The sequence below is a fragment of the Dermacentor albipictus genome, chromosome 7, assembly GCF_038994185.2.
Source record: "Dermacentor albipictus isolate Rhodes 1998 colony chromosome 7, USDA_Dalb.pri_finalv2, whole genome shotgun sequence".
NCBI lineage: Eukaryota > Metazoa > Arthropoda > Arachnida > Ixodida > Ixodidae > Dermacentor > Dermacentor albipictus.
In genome coordinates, this window is record NC_091827.1 from 39,988,362 (window position 1) to 40,007,681 (window position 19,320).

General features: G+C 46.9%; 1 protein-coding gene across 2 annotated transcripts in view; it reads left to right on the forward strand.

Moving 5' to 3' along the window:
• LOC135920967 (homeobox protein Nkx-2.2-like) overlaps positions 1–19,320 on the forward strand; it is a 151,966-nt gene that overhangs the window by 58,302 nt on the left and 74,344 nt on the right. The window lies entirely within an intron of this gene.

A 19,320-nucleotide genomic window follows, 5' to 3' on the forward strand; every position in this document is an offset into this window, starting at 1 on the left:
TGACTTAATATTGTATTATACACCTTGCATGGACTTCGTGTTCACAGTATGTATTAAGTCAACTAAACATAAATACCAAGCAAGACACTTTATCCATTGTCACGTATTTGAAAAAAAGCCCCTGACGTTGTTTTCTCTTACTACAAATTGAAGGCGTATATTCTGCATAATAACTGAGAAGTGTTTGAAGAACAGAAAATTATACCACAGCGCATGGCGAAACCAGTAACCGTTTACCCGTAGTATGACTACTGTGTGAAAGAAACTTTACAAAAAGGAAATAAGTTCTTGTTATCAGCAGCTCAGCGCATGCGCAAATATTTCGCAAGAACGTGTGCAAGAGTTTAAAAAAATTCGTTACGGGTCAATGCTGCATTTGCCTTCCAGACGTAGACTAAGAACGCAAGAACCTGTCCACGACTTAAAGTAACATGCATCTTCTTTTAGCATAAATGCACGCACCTGTGCACATGTCATTTCTATTCTAACAATAGCCCATAACTGGTAGTGCCATTTCGCGAGGTTAGCTTTTCTCAGGTGGCCTGCTGGAAAGATGATTCATCACAGTTGTCTGCGAGGCCAAGCACAGGCAGCCGAAGGGACACCTTTCAATGACGTAACCATTTACGTACCTTCATGCGCAAAATGGTTTACTGGAGGCTTGTTGCATAGATATAGCGAAAGCAACAACACGAAGCTTTGGTTTTCAACAAAACAGTGGCAGTAAAGTGGGGGTGACAAATTGCGTTTGCTGGTTTTATATATTTCTGCTACGACTTATGTTTAGGTAGGACATGTGAGGTAAAACTCAACATATTAATCATTATCAGATTGCATAAGTCAATATGAGGGTGTGAACTTCTCCCAACCATCTCCAGTACCCTGTGTCCTGCGTCAGCCAACGTCATCCTCAACATTCATATTCCCAGGTCTCATCGCCTCTGTGACGTTTAGCCTCCCTTGACAGTGATTGCGCAATCTCTGATAAAGCACTGTCTGTCTGTTATAGGCGTTACATGACCTATCAAGAATTACTACTTCATTTTACTCCCAACCAAAGTATCAACTACCCACGTTTCCTTTCGAATTATTGTGGCTGTCTTCTCTCAAGGTAACACCTCACGTGTCACTCTTTGCGCGATCATTAAGTTACTTTCAGGTTTCTTTCCTCCCACGATTCGGCCTCACAAGTTTGCAAACCGTCATAAAACAGCACAAAACCGCTCATCCCAACAACAGCGCCGAAAACACGCGAACTCAGCCACTCAGTCTGGCGGACTACACAGCTGGAAGCGTTCGCAGCATGGCCATGGTTGACTCGTGGTGGCGTCAAGCATTCTCACCTGTCCGGCAACGACGATAATTCACAGTTGTTGCCTTCGAGCTCAAGCACTGGCAAGCGAAGAGGACGCCCTCCAATCACGCCCTTTTCTCAACGAGTAGTCTCAACAAGCCCGCTGATAAAGTACCGTGTTGACCAAAGAAAGAAAGAAAGAACAGACGGGACATGGATAACGAAGATTCTTCGTTTTCGACCGCAGTTCTTTTCTCTTTGGGGCCTTGGTCATCAGGGAGGGGACTGCTGTGTCCCTCCTTCTCAGCCGTTGCTTGGCTGGGGCTTATATATAGATTTGGCATCAGTTCCACGACGTATACGCACCTGTTTGCGATGGTGAAAACGTTTGTCTGTGCTAACTGTGAGTTTTGGCAGCGTGCCCCTCGTCCTGCATTACGAAGCCAATCGGCAGTCCGGAGTCTTGTCGGTCGCGGTGGCTCGTTGGTGTGCCTCTGAGAACGAAGTGGAGGGTCCGAATCCTGGCTTGAGCGTCCAAATTATGATGGGAGAAGGATTGAAATGGCATTTATGTACTTTCATGCAAGCCAAGTCTTAGGAACATTTCGTAAGGTTTACGAATTTCGGTTTGTTCTACGACTTTTACCAATCTTACGTCAAGTTCTGCAAAAGTATGTTATGCTGAAAAAAAAATGCTTGGGTCATTGATCTCAGACTGTAGCTTTGCGGTTCGCTGAAGGGTGACTAGAAGGGTACTTGCTCAGGGCAAGTTTATTCGGGCAACTTTATTCACACAAGCAGGCGCAAGTGGCAACAGCAAGGTTGCGGGAAAAGTCTGTGGAATAAAAAAAAGAAGAAAGAAATGCTGTATCCCATGTTGGTCTCTGCTGTAATTTGCTGCTGCTTTCGTGCTGCGCCTAAATTCCAAACAAATTTAATAAAATTCGTAGGTAATCTCGCAAAAGGTGTGTGTTCAAGGCGAAAAACAAAGTGTGCTACTTTTTCTCATTTTTGTGTGGGTTGGAATTTTAACGACTTTGAGAGCTCACATGTTGGCATGTACCTTCTGAGGTTTAGGTGCAGGTTGAAAAAAAATTACCCGCGGTCAAATGTATCCCGGAGCACACAATTACGGTGTCTTTCAGGGAACTGTATCTCGAAAAGAAAGAAATGCCATCCACCTGACAACAGCGTGAAGCTAAGCTACAGTGGAAAACTATAGTAAGAAACCCACAGTGAACCTATAAGTAAGATTCCGCCTTGCCGTTGACTTACTGAAACGAATGGAAACTTGGTTTCAGCGACTTGAGTTATGTGTGGATTTCAACGACAACTTCCAGCACAAAATGGGGCATGCTGAATCATCCTCATTTGCACATGGTTAGCAAGGCGAGATAATCCGACGTGCGTTTTCATCTGGTCTAGCTGCTAGACGTCCAACAAAGGCGAGAACTCTTCGTCAAGTTTAGACCGATAGGAAATCATGCATTCTTGTTTCTGGACTACTCTCGGAGTATGCCCTTTTGCAGGCTTTGCAATGAGGGCATTATGTGCTACAGGGTATTTGCTTCGTGCTACCCAACTTCGAAGCACTCCTAGTGTGCATACACTTCAACACTTATTCTTTCAGCCTCGAGCATAAGTGTTACATGGCGTCTTGAGTTATTGATGTAGTTACGTTCTCTACGTGTATTAGCATTTCTTTTTCAAGTAATAGGCTTTACTCCATTTGACTTAGCCCATATATTAAGAGTGAAGAGAGGAGCAAGCATTTTGATAAGAATTTGCCCTTGTAAAAACGTTGGCTGGTTTTGTAAATTGGTTTACACGCTTAAACGTCGTTAAGGTTACACATCGGTCTAGTTGCAGAACGGTTGCCAATGACAGCAAAAAAAAAGTGTTTAAACATGGTAGATACTTACGATATGAGGGGGCATAGGGTGTATGCGGTTCACGCGAGACTGATATTCTCGGAGATCCCTGGGAGATATGCTTGAGCGGCTACGGACTTGATTGGGCTAGTGGTTGGTGCCAGTAACGCGGTTCGCATCGAGAAAAAAAATCTAGTTTCAGAAGCCCTTGCGGTTCGTTGACACTGCGGGCCATTTGTTGAAGGACATTCACACAACAGTTAGATCAAGCAACACGCACTGGCAAATATAGTATCGTAATTGCTCTAATCTACATACACATGCAGTATTGCAAAAAAAAAAAGAGGCGGGAGAAAACGAAAATCTTGACGAAAACTTGACGTGCATGCCATTGAGGTTAGAAAAAAGAACACACACACACAGAGAGACTAATGGATGCGGTCAGACCAAAACACTGCAGACTTGCGCGACCTTTCAGAATCACAGTCCGATTTTCAGCAGACTCATCCCTTTCGAGCAGTTGTATTAATTTAGAGTGATGCTTGTTGGGTGAGTTGCAACGCAACTGCATGGCGTAGCGGTGTGTGCTTTTAAGACGTGGACATAGTAAAGCTTACGCACAAACAAACGGGACATTCCTTTATTTGTGTGCCTTACTCTAGCTGTGGCTTTCTTAAAAGTGCTCCACGCCACAGCATGTAATAATTCGAGCCGCGCAGTTTAAGACTCGGGCAGAATGTCGTCGCCTTCATCGTAACCACCTACTTTACCTTTAAGGCAGAGCACATCATTGAATATATTTACCTGCGAAGACTGGTATTAACCAGCATGCTTGGAACTTTTTTCACAATTCATGAAACGTGAGTCTCTGACCAACAATATGGCCCTAATTTAGCACTCCCAGGACGCCGACAAAAAATACGTACAGCCTTTGTACAGCGCTTTCGGGCGCTGAATTGAACAAATTGTTCAAAAGGGTGCAGTTAACCCCCACACTTACAATTTTTCGCGCACACCAGCCATAAAATGCCCGGCTTTTCCGCTAAATGTTACGATGAGGCCCATAAGCCGGCAAGCGTTGTGCGCTGTTCGTACAACACGCGTAGAAAGCTTGGTGGCACTTGTATAAACAATTCACTTCGAGGCCTGCGTTATCCAAGGCACTTTGAAGTTTACCGACTCAAGACCTATAACGTGGGCCCAATTCCTAGGCTGGTTAAATTTGGTGCTCGATTCGGCTGTCCTCAGAAACTGGGAAGCATTGCGCATGGCTTCTGTAAGGCGATTTATAGCACAGGTATGAGTAATTTACTGCAAAGGCTTCGTTTAACTCACTCACTTGAAACTTTGCCGTCCGCGTTACTCGTAACGTTCCCCCAGATTCTCCCAAATATAAACTAGGCGCCGCTGTAGGTACACTGACGACACCGCAAAAACCTTTCACGCACCTCGTATAACGCCTCGAAGTACCATGTAATAAGTTTTTAGCCATTACTTACAAAGCCCCTAATTAACCCGCAAACATTAAACGCTGATTGCACATCCCCTTTAACACACCTTATATTGATGCCAAATGCCAGCTCGGTGCTGTATTTCTTCCAGGGTATCGGGAGAAGTTATAATGCCCCCCCTCCCCCTTTAGAACGTTCGTACTAGTGATTTTCTTTCAATTCTGTAATTATCCTACAAAATTTAACGTTCGATCGTACATAACTCATAGCATGCCCTATATCCCCATGTCACTGCAATCTTCGAGCCAGGTTTAGTTCTCCAAGAAAACCGCAGAAACAGCGCTCTTCTTACGACAAGTCCAAATAAGGAGCACGTGATAATTTCCTAATCATTTGCGAGAACCGTAATTGTCCCACACGATTCAAATTTTCGATGCGCATCAGCTATAACATGGGCTCCTATCCTTTCTAAACGACTGTATAATACCGTTGCCACGTATGGTTATGCCAGAACACCAGACAACGCTTTGAATACAACGCTTCTGTAAACAGGCAGAAAGCAAGCTTTTTTTTTCTTTTTGGCAATCTCAGTAAGCTCCCAGTTGACGCACAAAATTCAATCTTTGCCCGCTCACGAAACGCAACGTGGGCCAACTTTGTCCAAATTAATTCTCGGTGCATCATGTGCTCAACTCTAAAGACACGCTTAGGAGCGCTTCTATTAGTCGCATTAACAGTTTCGCTGTGGAAGGGACAGAGACAGAGTGTTTAAGCTTTCTGTTCGTAATCGCCCTTGTATTGGGCCAACCACTTTTGCTGATAATAATTCTAGATAATGTGATTTACACGTGCCAGTTTTCAAGAAATGCTGTAGCGCAAGAACTATAGCAGGCCAGATAAGGTCCCCACTTCGGGCGTGGCTGCCATCGTCAGTGTGTGTGTTTCTTGAAGTTTACGACCCGCAAACTGATTAGGGGCGCACTCAGCAGCAAACTAATGTGACTAGCTGGTCTTGCACCACTATCTCGTGATAAAGACTTCTGGAACGATAAAGTCGCCTTACCAACTGCACCCTAAAACACCTCCTTTAACTCGCTACCGAACAACGCCGCGTCGTGACCCGTTTTCCCGTTATTATCCTAGAAAGAATACTATGCTGCAAGACAGTGGTGTTGGTTGATGAATGCAGCGTTACCTTACGTTATAGTGACAGTCCAGAAAAAAAAAGAAAAGAAATGTCTTCGTTCACTTCAGTATGACTTGTAGTGGCCTCCAAAATATGCGCACAGACGCCACCACTCTCGAAGTCTGCGTGGTGCGCGAATCCCTGCACCACGAAGACAGCTCACAATCATAATCGCTTTTCAAGCCGTTTCTTATTACGGACTCGCGTTTACGAAATTTTTAAATACGCAGTTACACACAGTTAGATGGCGAAGCTGCGACTCCATGTGCGTGAACAGAGTAAACGTCTCCTGTATTTTGATGTTGTAAAAACTGCTTCTCTTCGCTTAAACACACAGATGAAGTTGAAATATCGCGTTGTGGGTTTGCGTGGTGACAGGCGCATTCTCAATTTTCAAGTATTTTCGCCGTATTCTAAACGAACTCCATATTTGTTTTCGTCTTCCTTGACGACGCAATGACCTCGACAAAATTAAGGTAGGTTTTCTCATAAGCTTGCTGTAAGATATGATCAATCCACCTGCATAAAGTACGGAATTGAATTTGAATTGAATTCGGGAATTTCACGTGCCACAACCATGATTTGATTGCGAGGCACGCCGTAGCGGGGGACTCCGAATTAATTTTGCCCGCCAAAGCATATTTCACGTGCCCCCCAAATGCACGGGGCACGGGCGCGTTTTCGCATTTCTCCTCCTTGGAAATGCGGCTGCCGAGACCGGGATTTGAACCCGTGACCTCGTGCTTGGCAACGCGATGCCATAGTCGCTCAGCCAGCGCGGCAAGTATATACAGTTGGGAAGGGACGTGACATCATACCCGGGTGGAATATCTCACGTAATCGTTTCTGAATTAATTTTGAGAAGGATTTAGTGTAACGGCGCATGATGAACTCAAGTGATCAAAAATATACGGACCAGGGGTTCTGCGAGAAAGCCAACTTTCTCCTGCGCCTGTGCACGCAACTTGAAATTGCGCACTTCACCCAAAACTCGGCATTGCAAACTTTTCAGTGCACTCGCCAATTGAAGCGTGCGCATCTGAGTTACGAAGAAATTGAGCCTTCTTGTTTTTTAAGGTGAGAATGTGATCTGTGTACTTTTGGTGACAGCTGTACAATGGGATTTAGGAGCGTATGGAGAGGGTGAAATTGACGACGAGGAAGGTGAATGACGACGGCCTAACGAAAAGAGTGGACCGTCGTGGGAGTTCGAACTTGTTGGTATGCGATTACGAAGAAAATGTCCACGTAGCGCAAGTACACGACGGAGAAGGGTACCTGGAGAAGAAGCGCTTTACTACTGTAAAAAGCTTTATGCATTTCAGCGGCCACACGCGTGGAAAGAATCGACCCACGGGCGCACAAGGAAAGCTCGATTCCGAGTTATATAAGTGCTGTCACGGTGAAATTTAGGACAACGAAGGGTTAGTTAGCTTAGACATGTGGGAGCGAAGTTGCACTAACTTGGCGATGCTGTAGGCCCATCCTGTTCCTCTGTGCGCCTTCGATTTTGCGCGTCAGGTATTACTTAGCATGCATATTAGCGATCGTACTAACGAGAGACTAAGCGGGCAAGTTCAGCTACAGCAGGTAGCTTAATTTAGTTGGGGGGGGGGGGGGGGGGGGCTTTCTGAAAACTGTACAACATAACCACACGCAGCTTTCGAACGCATTAATGTATACCGCACACTAGCGGCAGAAAGAGAGCGCCCCACGCGGCAGTTCGGCTCACTACGCGTCGCAGAATCGGCAAGAAGGGAGAATACAACGCGTGCCGGATGAGTGGATGGGATGGAAACACGTTTCGTTTTCATTGCTCTTCTTTTATTGGCTGCCGCGAGCCGAACGACCAATTGAAAACGACGAAATGTGACGTCACGACGCCATGACATCGCGCCAAAAATGTCGAAGCACAACAAGGTGCGCCCTCTCGCGGCTTTGCTCGCGTCGGACGAGAGAGCTCGAGAACGTCGCGCTGTCACGTGACCATCGCGCCACGTTGGAGCCCGCTAATCTGGTGTCCGTCAAATGTGAAACGCCTCAAGAATTTTTTTTATGTGTGTATTCGTCTAGTGCTTGTTTCTCACTCTCTCTCTCTCGCATTCGCGTGTATGGACGAATGCCAGTCCGTGATGATTACCATTTTAACGGTGCCTGTAGCCCCTCCTCCTCGTAGGGAACGTCATTTATGTCATTTGGAAACATCTGCAATTTTCCTTCGATGCTGCATTATACTTCACGAACGGACTACATTTAGACGAGTTTTACGGCCATGGCAACTGATTACGGAGGCGTTTCACAACGTGCAAGTTGCGTCCACGTCGATCGCGCTTGATCCCGAATACGCACACGCACACCCGGGCCAAGCCTTTGTTCCCTTCCCTGCGGCCTAACGCGCCGCTAAAGACTTGCAAGCCCCGATTTGTTCCTCGGGACAAACAACGAACCCGCTTGCCTGCCTTCCTTCCAACTCTCGCTCAAAAACCTCGGCCACCTTCTTTCCACTAACCAGGGTTTGCCGACCTGGCGCGAATACAATGGAAGAAAAGCCTCTCGCTTATCGGCGCTCCGGGCTGTCTCCATTCTTTCGTCTCCTCTATTTTTTTTTTTTACTGTTTTTACACATTCGTTCGCTTGTGCCGTTCCTGGTAGCGCGCGAGCTTGCAAGGCGGCCTCGCCATCTTGGTTATTTTTTCTTTCGTTTTTTCTTTTCCTTCTGGTTTTTATCTTCCGCCGCGTTCCTGTTGACGAAATCGCTTCGAACACGCGCCGAGCATGTGGTGACACTGTCGAAACGTTCCTGACGCCTGTCCTGCGATTCCACAAGGCTTTTCGATGTTCGGCTTCAGTTCGTTGTTCATTCAAAATGCACAGTTGGGTGTTAGTGGCACACGGGCGAGGATCCCGAAGTCAAACGACTGCAACGGGACCCTCAGTTACCAAGAATATTAAAAATCCTTCCGTAACATCGTTGCGAAGAGGCAGAACAGATCAGGGGACGTGTTCTGCGACGATCACTTCGGCGGTACTACCGCCTTTGCGTGACGTGGTGCTCAGCTAGCCAATCAGATCATCAGATTTTGCTCAACTAGCCAATCAGCGCGCGCCTGCCCGCGAGACTATGGCCGAAAGTGATCCTCGCGGAATAAGTCCCCAGATGCATTTGAAAATTTCCTACTCCCACGTACAACCTGATACACCGTACGGAAATGTCGGACTGCATTCGGGAACGTTCATTTCGCACTCGTCCCCGATGTTTTAGGCAGCTATCCTTCTCTGCTCAGAAAACTTAGACCCTTGCCGTACTTCATTAAACAGGTGTTTGGACTTAAATCTCTACGGGATTTTCGGCCGCACAGTGAATAAGTAAACCTTTGCCTGAAACAAACGATCACAAAATAAGAAATAATAATAATATATTTTTTTAATGCGGCCATAGGTGGGACACACTGTTTCCGCACCTTTTGTGTTCATGCGTTTCGTCCAAGGAACTACCCACGCTCATGCACCGTCTACGTCAGCAACATGTTCGTCATGGACAATGGACTAATCAGTTATTTGTGAACTGAAGAGTTTTCGTTTTTTTTTATGTACGGTCCCATCACTTCTTCCTGGATGTGTCGTTCTTTTGGATTTACAACTTTTTTTTTTTCTTTTTCTTTGCCGTATATGCGCTTCCTTGGATACCGTTATCTTATATCGTTACCTCTTTTCATTTCGTTGCTGTTGACTTCTATTGCCTAGGTATTTAGAAATACATGTCCCTCTCAGTGGCAAAACTTGCCATGTCTCGTAGCTGATACAGAACAAGAGAGTTTCAGTGGTTGGACAAATCGGGGAAATTTGCACTTGGAACTCAATCTGCATTCGAATGAACATCGAGTGTGGAGTATGAGAGTAAGCGTTCACCCCAACAAAACGTTGATACGTACCATAAACTCTCGCATAATATACAACGTTTCGTATTTATACTTCTTTTTTTTTACTTGTCAGATATTCCTCTCGTAATTCTTCGGGGTGTCGAAGTTTTAGGCGTTCCAATGTTGAATCGTGTTGTGCAAAGTGTTTCAGTCGTGTCTTCAGACAAGTTTCTTAACTTTTTTTTTTGCACGAGCGCAATTTCACCTCGACACACATTCTGGTTGCATCAAAAGGACGGGAAAGGAATTAGCAATTGCATTAGCCGTTCCGGCTTTCACACGAATGCCCTGATCAGGCGTTTACGCACACGCACACAATAAGAGAAATAAGTTTTTCGCAGCCTTTTTTTTTTCTCTAGGTCCCAATGACATCAGAAACAGCTGTCAATAGCTGCCACTAACAGTTGTTATACGTCTCGGTGTTCGTACTGTGACCGGAGAAGGTGCGTACGCTCGTATGTTGTTGAGAAATGACTGCATACTATGCCGCCGTGACAGTAGCCCAGTTTTACTCTCAACACGCTAAACTTCAATCCTTTGCGTATGCTTCGGCGCATTACACTACTGTACTGCAGAAAACCTGCCCTCAAAAAAAAAAAGAAAGGAAACGTTGATGCAACACATATTCAACCTTCAATTGCCTCACGTGCTCTCCTAAGCGCAATTCTAGATCTGAAGCGAACTCAATTAGGCCTGCATTGTCGACGCAAGAATGTCTTGGGTTTGGATCCCACTTCGGCTTGCTGCCTAGCGCTTAATGACACTTACGATTCGGGTGTGTTACGTCATGTTTTTTTCTTCTTATTTTTTTGCCCAGAAGTAGGGGCAGCTTGCGGGAGATTTAGGTCCATGCCTGTACAATCGAAATGATTGGCTGGAATTCGGGAGCCTCCCTGACAAATCGGGAAAGTTGCAGGTGTGCAAGGTGTCAGTATGGTGTTGCCAGCGCCCAACAGTAGCGCAGAAGGCAGTGGCAGCCACGAGCTCTGAGCCTCACGTTTGAATCGCTGATGACTGTTCAATTAGCAGCAGCGAACGGTTGAGGAATGTGCGACAATTAAGAGAGGCTAACACACACAAGCTAGTAAATTATATCAACGAGGAAATGGACACATGCCGAGGGCCTCCTATTTCACGTGACATCTGCCTTCCACAAGACACCGGCCGATATCTGTAATGATAGCGATGTACTTATGTAGCTGGCATTTCAGACTCAAAGAATGCGAATCCTTTTGGAAATAAGCATAATACAAAAGCGTTCTTTTGGCAGTTCTGAAAAAAAAACTAAGTAGTTGCCCTGTCGGTCCCTACGTCATCAAATACAATTTAGCCGGTGTTGTCTGCGCGATGCACACATAATGAATGCAATACGTTATACATAGTCATTAACCTACACGTGTTCTTTGCTTTACAATCACCTAGGTATACAAAGCTGTACAACTTTATCCCCTGCACAGGTTATGCTTGCGCAAGTGTTTTCAAATCACTTTTTTAAATTGTTGCCGTTACTTTTCGTCGTGGAGTTCTTGCCTTTGGGATAATTGTGAAATGGCGTGTCGTATAACCCGCCACAGCTACGTGTATCTGTCTGCCACCTCATTCGCGTTGTATTTTCTGTTCACAATGTAATGAAGCACGGCCGTCATATCTGTATGTAACTACCTTCTTTGATCTAATGCGTATAAAAGAAGAATAGATGATTTTAGGCGTGCTGCGATCTTTGCTACTCAATAAAAGAAGTAAAGCTTCTAGAAGTTCCTCTCAGCAATCTTTCGTTGAGTTCATGTAGTGCTGCTATACTCTATCTGAAGGTTCGGTACTGAGCTTCGACCAGCCACGGGCACGTTTCCCAAACCACCTGTGCGAAGCAACAATATTGCCATGTTAGTAATTTTATATAAATTATTATACTCGCTCTACATGCTGTATCTGCATGGCTTTCTCTTCCATTACAAAAAACTTAAGTTTCGGTATTCGGGAGATCTCCATTTCCATACATTCTCCTTGCTTTTCTGTAATTTTTCTTTCTTTTGCAAGGCTGATTAGCCTATTAGGTATTCGTTTATTTGACTTACGATCGGTTTCGGTGCTATTTTCAATACCGTTTTTTTTTATCTACCACACAATTTTTCGCCTACCATGAGTGCTGGTTCGTGTCATTTTCTGACGAAATCGGGATCATTAGGATCATCATCACCAGGAAGAGGTAATCGTGCTACGGTCTCGGCCGTAGAAGAAGTGCCGGCCTTTAAGGAATGTCAAAGAAACTCTGAGAGAAACAACAACAACAACAAAAAATCCCTTACGAGAGGGTGTTCCCACGTCACCCGGGTAATGGAGCAATTTAACGAAGCGAAGGCGGTGATTTCTCATTAGACTAGGGAGGGCAAATCGATGTAGCCGCGCGCAGGTCCCGAATTTCCCAGCCACCCGGAAGAAAGCGCGCTGTCCCTCCTCATTTTCCCTCATCCCCTCTTCCCTGTCCAGCGCGCGCGCGCTCCGCTCGTCCTTGGAAACCGACCCCCGCTTCCCTATCCACACCCCCCCAGGTGGTTCTCCCTAATTGTCCCTACAATTGATGCGCTCTGAGCGTAGATTGAGCGTGCGTCATCAGGCGCTGCCGCACGCTGGAGACCTCAGCGCGTCCGTTTCCGGATGTCGGGAGGTTGTGCGACGTAGGTCGCCTACTGGAGTGGCAGTGTCAGGACTCCGTCGTCGAGGGGTGTCAGTACGTGGGAACCTCGTGTATCAACCTCAAGCTGGCAAAATAGGCTGGTGGTCCACAAGCCTATTTGGTCTATTCTGGTCCACAAGCCTATTCTCGTCCACAAGTCCTCAAGCTCGTTTACTTTCTACGTGATTACGAGGGTAATGCCTGTTTTGGTCGCTCAGAAAACAGCCTGGGGTGCGATCTTGTACGCGTTCCAAAATAGAACGGAGGCGGATCGTTCCACCGAGCCACACACGATTGGTCAATTTCAACCGTGACGAATGCCATGACGTCAATTGTGGCGCGATATCTGCTGTCAATCATTCCGTGTCGTCGGCTATCGGGCGAATGCAATGGAACGGACCGCCTATTTCGCAACGTAACGAAAATCGGCATTCCGTTCTATTTTGGAACGCGTACAAGATCGCACCCCAGATTCCTTTTGCATGAAATGCCGCGAGTGTGTGTTCGTGTAATGTGGGACCCGCTATAGATGGCACATTTTTGTCTTTATTCAGTTTACTGTAATAGGAAACTTTGCCGAAACGCGAGGGGCATTCTCGGCCACTGCTGCAGGAACTACTGCAGCCCATGGTTCGCTGTGGTGGTCCGGGCGGTGGTGCTCACACCCGAAGCGTCCAGATAGCCAGAATATAGTCTCGCCGGAAGAGGTATAGTAACCTGGGATGATAAGCTGGGATGTAACCTTGGAAGTGGTCTTAAAGGCCAAAGCTGAGTGCAGGAAACCTGATCTCTACACTGGCGCCCAACCTGGAGGCAGGGACCCACGACCTCGAGATTAACGGAGCCGCGCTCGAGCGAGCAGACATTGAACTACCTTGTTTCTGCGGTAAATACTCGAAGTGTTACACAATTCAGTCCAGACATACTTGACAAACGTTCCACGGCAGCTCGGGCAACAGCGGTAGATGTGCACGATTTCATGCTTGAAAGAAACTGATAATATTTATAGAACTAGCTTTTGGGACATTACCGTAGTGTTTCACTTCATTGCTATTATTACTACTAAGTTGTGTTGGCTATTAGTATATTTACCTAGTCTTACTCACCACGATACGTCTCTGTGCCTTCACCCCCATTGTGCAGGGTGGCAGGCTTAGAGCTCAACGGCTCAGGACAGCATCTCAGCCTTTCCTGTAATCAAAATCTCTCTCTCCTTGTTTTTGTTTTTTTTTTGTCACAAGCTAGTTTACTAGTCACTATAGGCAACAGGTGCTGCTGGAAAGTTCATGAAGTAATTAAGACTGCGAAGCTCAACCCCATTTTTTCGAAGTTTCGAAGCCCTTAGTGCGAACGCGGTTTAAGGCACTTCCTGACCCTGCGGGCCGCATAGCGCGCCAAGCGAGGCCCGTCAGGGCCGCTTATAGTCGCACCACCGCTGACCTCCGACCAGGGACGGCCGAGTGGGAAGCCCGGTTGCGAGCGCGACGATATCATCCGGGCGGGTCTCGAGAAGGGTCAGACAGGACGCGTTGGCCACACTGTGACCTCGCCTGTTTCTTTTTTCTTTGCGCGGCGCTCAGAGTTTACACTGTGCATTGTGCGAGCTGTTTACACGCTCGCGCGAGCATACGTCGATAGCGACGCGACGGTGGCGAACGCTGCTATTCGCGTATCACGTGGACAGCGCCAGCCTCACCCTTTGGGAGGAGCACGCCGTTGCACGTGCGAGCCGGTAAACTTGGCACTTGCCTCTTTTTCTTTTCGTTTCTTCCTGTTGCCGTGACCAACAGTTACGAGTGAGAAAACAGGCCGGGATTGTTGTTGGTTTGTTCACTCTTTCGTTGTCATTTAGTTCAGGCAGGGCTGTAATAATAAAAAAAAAACGATTTTAACGAAGGAATAACGACACGGAAACTTTGCGACACCGCGTCATTGACCAAGACAATGACTGGGACGACGACGGCACGATGGCGCTGACGACACCCAGTGAGCAACGTGTGCAAAGGCAATGCTGCTGGCACGAAAATTACGACACGACGACGACAGTGTGACAAAGATAACGAAGCGCAGCGCGATGACGATCGCATGACGATTGCACGACGATAATGAGACGTTGACAACGACGACTGCTAAACACGATTACGACGGCACACCCGCCGTGGTTGCTCAGTGGCTGTGGTGTTAGGCTGCTGAGCACGAGGTCGCGGGATCGAATCCCGGCCACGGCGGCCGCATTTCGATAGGGGCGAAATGCGAAAACACCCGTGTACTTAGATTTAGGTGCACGTTAAAGAACCCCAGGTGGTCAAAATTTCCGGAGTCCTCCACTACGGCGTGCCTCATAATCAGAAAGTGGTTTTGGCACGTAAAACCCCATAATTAAATTTTTTAAATTACGACGGCACGACGATGGCACAGAACGATTACGCGGCGATGGCGATGAGGACATGGGGACGACGACTGCGTGATGAAGACGTTTCGTTGACTAACATCTGAGCCCGCTGTCACGTAGTGATTCGCAAGATGATGTTGGAGCATTTAGAGTTGCAGAGAAGTCGGGCTCTTGTAACTGCTTTCTGCTCTATTCGAGTTTGGGCTATAAAAGATTCCCTGATGTCTTCGGACTCTATTTAACCGCATCGGAACCACTTGCTATCGGCGGCAGGAGAGAATGTTAACAGAAATACACATTCACGAACCCCACCAAGAAGGCGGGAATTGCTTTAGTAGATTTTACCGCAGTCGCCACCATTGGCATCAGGAACAGCAGCAGCTGAAATATAGGTCCACGGCAGGGCGAAGGTCTCTCGAGACCTCCAATCTTGTGCCATGTGAACTATATATAGTACAGATGGCACAAATATAGTTGATATGGCGCATACCATTACACTTTGTCAACACGTTTCACTTGTCACATGCATTGCTACAAATCATTAACCGAGAATTTCTCAGGATTCGCCCACGATTCCAAACAATCATTGTCAATATTCTCGGCTACTTGAAAGACAGAGAACACATTTACTGAAAGCAAGACCCAAGTCTTGTTTCACCGAAAAACGCAGTGCCTAGTCATGTTATGGTGCCTCCACGTGGTTTACAGGTGCTTGAAGTAGCTTGATCAATGTGACGGAACAATTACAATTTGATAAACCCAGCTGTAAAATAAGGACTGGAAAAAGAAAGGAACCGGCTTCCGCACTTAATTTTGTGTAGCACGCATAAAAAGAAGTAGAACGCTACACATACATGCTTCATAGTGTTATAAGTAGCTTATCTGCTGCCTCCGTCGACTGTGCTTCCTGTCTGTCTGCACAGATTCATATGAATTATATGTGTGCATAGATACGTCCATTGATCGCACGCACGCATGCACAAACGCGCGCACAAAAACGAACACTTTTGCCTACTATTACAGATTTCGTGTTCTTTGGTGCTCTCGGAAAGAAGAACGAGGACTGTATTGGACTGTACGCTCAACAACAAAATTGCCTGTGAGCATACCCGGACCCTGCGTAGTAATAAAATAACGACATAGACGGCTCTACATGTAACGTCAGCTCATAGAAATCTTTAACTCACATAAATTTCTTAAGAGAAGTACACCCATATTAAATGGTTTCCTTGAACTTCTTAAATTTGTTATATTGGGGTTACCGCCTTCTTGTACCACTGGGTATGTGCCCATATTTGACGCATCTCCCAAACGGCTTTAATACCAACGGTATAGAAGCTTTAACTGAATTTAGATACGGGTCGTACTTCTTCGTGCATACACACATCACCACTTGCATTTGTAACGGCGGAGCGTGCCAAATGTAACCATGCGGCATGAAAGAAACCTAGAAAACACCTACTGCGTGATGGCGCGCAAACGAAGATCACAACCTTCGCCTTCGGACAGCTTCATGATAATTAGATTGCAGGTTTTTAACAGGAGAGAGGATCCAGGTAGCGCCTCCTACGTCGGCGTACCATAAAGTCAAGAAAGCGCGGCTGCGTTTCTCTTTTTTTTTTTATGTACCGGCCTATGCGTACAGAGACGTCGATTCTACACTACGTGCTTGTGCGTGCGCGCTGCATCGAATCCCCTCCTTCTTCGCCTATTTCAGTCCCCTTTCCCTTTTCCGCAGTGCGGAGGAGTTGACCAGGCGACTCACTCCTGCTTAACCTCCCGCCTGTCTTATCCGACCTCTCTCACCCAATCTCATCTTTCTTTTCTCTCGACAAGTGTCAGGCATCGTGTTGGCGTCAGGCATCGTCTTCAGGCTCAGTGTTTGCTGCCGCGCCGGATTTTGGTGCCATCTAGCATGCATTTGGCAAATTACAGCTGTTGCCTCCGAGATACTGACGCCCATACCTTTGTCTCTGCCTTTCTTGTTTTTCACGTGATTAGACACATGACGAGCATGCGGCTTCATACAAGACGACCGAAACAAGTGTATTTTTTTCCTATGAGAAGCAAAATCTTGCATAATTACAGGTCTAGGGGGGGCACTTACGACAGACAAGCGACTTTAAAAATAATGACGCGTACCGGAATTCTTCCTTGCAATAATAAGCAAAAATTCTGCGTAGTTGCACGTCTCGGAGGCAGATATGACAGCCGCGTCAGACAAGGGCTTCACCAACCAGTACAAGCGCTAACTAGACATCGCTAGTAAACATTATACGGGAATGGGGTCAAGGAGTGGCGTTGTCCCGACACGTTTTCGGCGACAACGTTCGCACGTGATCTGACACAACAAGACGACGCCGTCCGCTCCAGAAATTGCCTGGCTCTTCACATACCTCCTCGTTTGCCCGTTCAAGAAGTCGTGCGGTCCAGTGCAATCTGATGAATGCATATATAGGCTGACGGAAGAGATCGCCGTCACCGGAAGCTACGGCGATGGAGGTGCGCGACGGAGGACATCGATTAAGCCCCAGAACACCGGTCTCGCGGGAGAGCCCGTGCTCCCCCCTCTCTCTACACTCCCACTAAAATTTCGGCCGAGATCAGACAGGATCATCGGGACTCATTTCGGAATCCGGCTTCCGGTTCCTGCCCGGCAAAGCCGGAGCTGGACGATCCGAAACGTTCGGGGTTCGGATATGGGAAGGGCCCGGTCTAGCAGTTTGCTTCCGCGTAATTAGGGAAAAGCAACGTAGTATATTTCCTCTTTGCGGAGGTTGTAGGAACGGTGGGAAGTAGGCGGGAGGGGCAAGAAGGGGTGAGCGTGCGAGTTGAAGGGGGTGAGGGAGGAGAAGGTTGGTGCGTGGCGAGGGTGAACGGAAGCCACATACGCGTTAAGACCAGGAAAATTTAATGAAGCCTTCTCTTTTCTTGTGGTTCTCGCTACAGATCTAGGGTCGTTTCGCAGCTTCATAAATGCACGTCTCGTCGTTCCAATGCTTCCCGAATACGGTGGTCCCTTAATTTGACTCCGTTGCCGAGGGAAAAGCTCGTTTGGGGGTCCATGAAACGGGGGAGGGTGGCGGGCGGGACCGGAAGGTTGGGGCCGCGGTTAGCCGTCCTGCCGATGCGGCCAGTTGCGAAGTTTCACGATGGGGCTCTGCGACCCTTCCAATCTACATTTAGGTGGCGTGTCTCTTAGTACAGCTTGAACGGATAGCGGTTGCAGCAAGCTCAGACAGTAAATGGTATCGCCCGAAATCAGTTCACACGGGTAAAGTGCTCTTTCGAAGCAGTATTCACTCATTAGGCGGGAAAATGTCGATTATTTCTGGTGAATATGAGCGGTAAATTTGCTGTTCTCAGATAGAGGTATAAGTAGACGCAGATGTAATTATCTTTACTGCACATAGTTCACAATCACAAATATCCTTACGCTGGACAAAACGTTTCTTTCTGCAGCTTGCGAACCAGACGAATTTATCATCAAAACCTCAATGCTTGTAAACATAAGTAGTGTGAATATTACTGGTTTTAATGTATCTTCTCCTGCACTGACAACCATGGAACAGGAAGACTTACCGGAGCTTGCTATATTGAAGCTTCTGCACTCTAAGAATGGTATGACGTTCTTCTTCACTTCAAACTCATAAACAGTACACTCCATCTCACAAGTTGTTGGCAGCACTGAGGAAGCTGCAGGACTTCTCAGCCATGCATAAAGGCCCTAACAGACGACGCGCATGCATAAAGGCCCCAACATGTCACGTATCGCTGTAACGTAACGTGTAGCAAGCAGCATAACGAAGTATCATTAATACCAGCATTATCGGTATCAGGAGCACTATGTGAAGCAGTATAGCGAAGCAACAAGTAAAAACACAACACAAGAAACTACATGCCCAGGTGAATACACAATGAATATACAACCCACTAAGAAAAAATTTATAATCGCCGAAAGACTGCGAACAAGAGGTACATGTACGCAGTAAAGAAAAATGATAAGTTCCGGACAAGTGTTCAATAAAAAGATTATCAATCTTATGCTTATATTCATCGCAGCATCGACATTGATGTTCAGCATGGCATCGCCGACGTCCATTGCGAAAATTCAGTAGACAACAGCGCCACGTCTCCCTGTCGGCAAGCACTTGAAACTGTTTCTCGGCGGTGATTTCAATGGCTTAGGTTTTTCTTCTTTTTTTTTTCTCTCGCGTGGATTCACACGAGACCGAACCCTGTTTCCGAGAAGCAACGTGGACTCCCAGTTGCAGTGCGCTACCTGGGAGCGGCGCACTCCAGATTAGATTCGAGACGCAGTGCGCGCATAGGTGTGCGTGTGTCTGTCCTCTGAGCACGGCCAGAAGAAAGGCTCACCGAAGAAGTAGCAAGAAGCAGCGGCGATAAGATTGCGGAGGCGGTCGCGCGCACATACGGGCACTGTGGACGGGACCGACCGAACGGAGGCGAGATACGTTGCGTTGCGGTGCGCGTATCGGCAGTGGACGTCTGAAAATCGAAGCCTTGAGGCC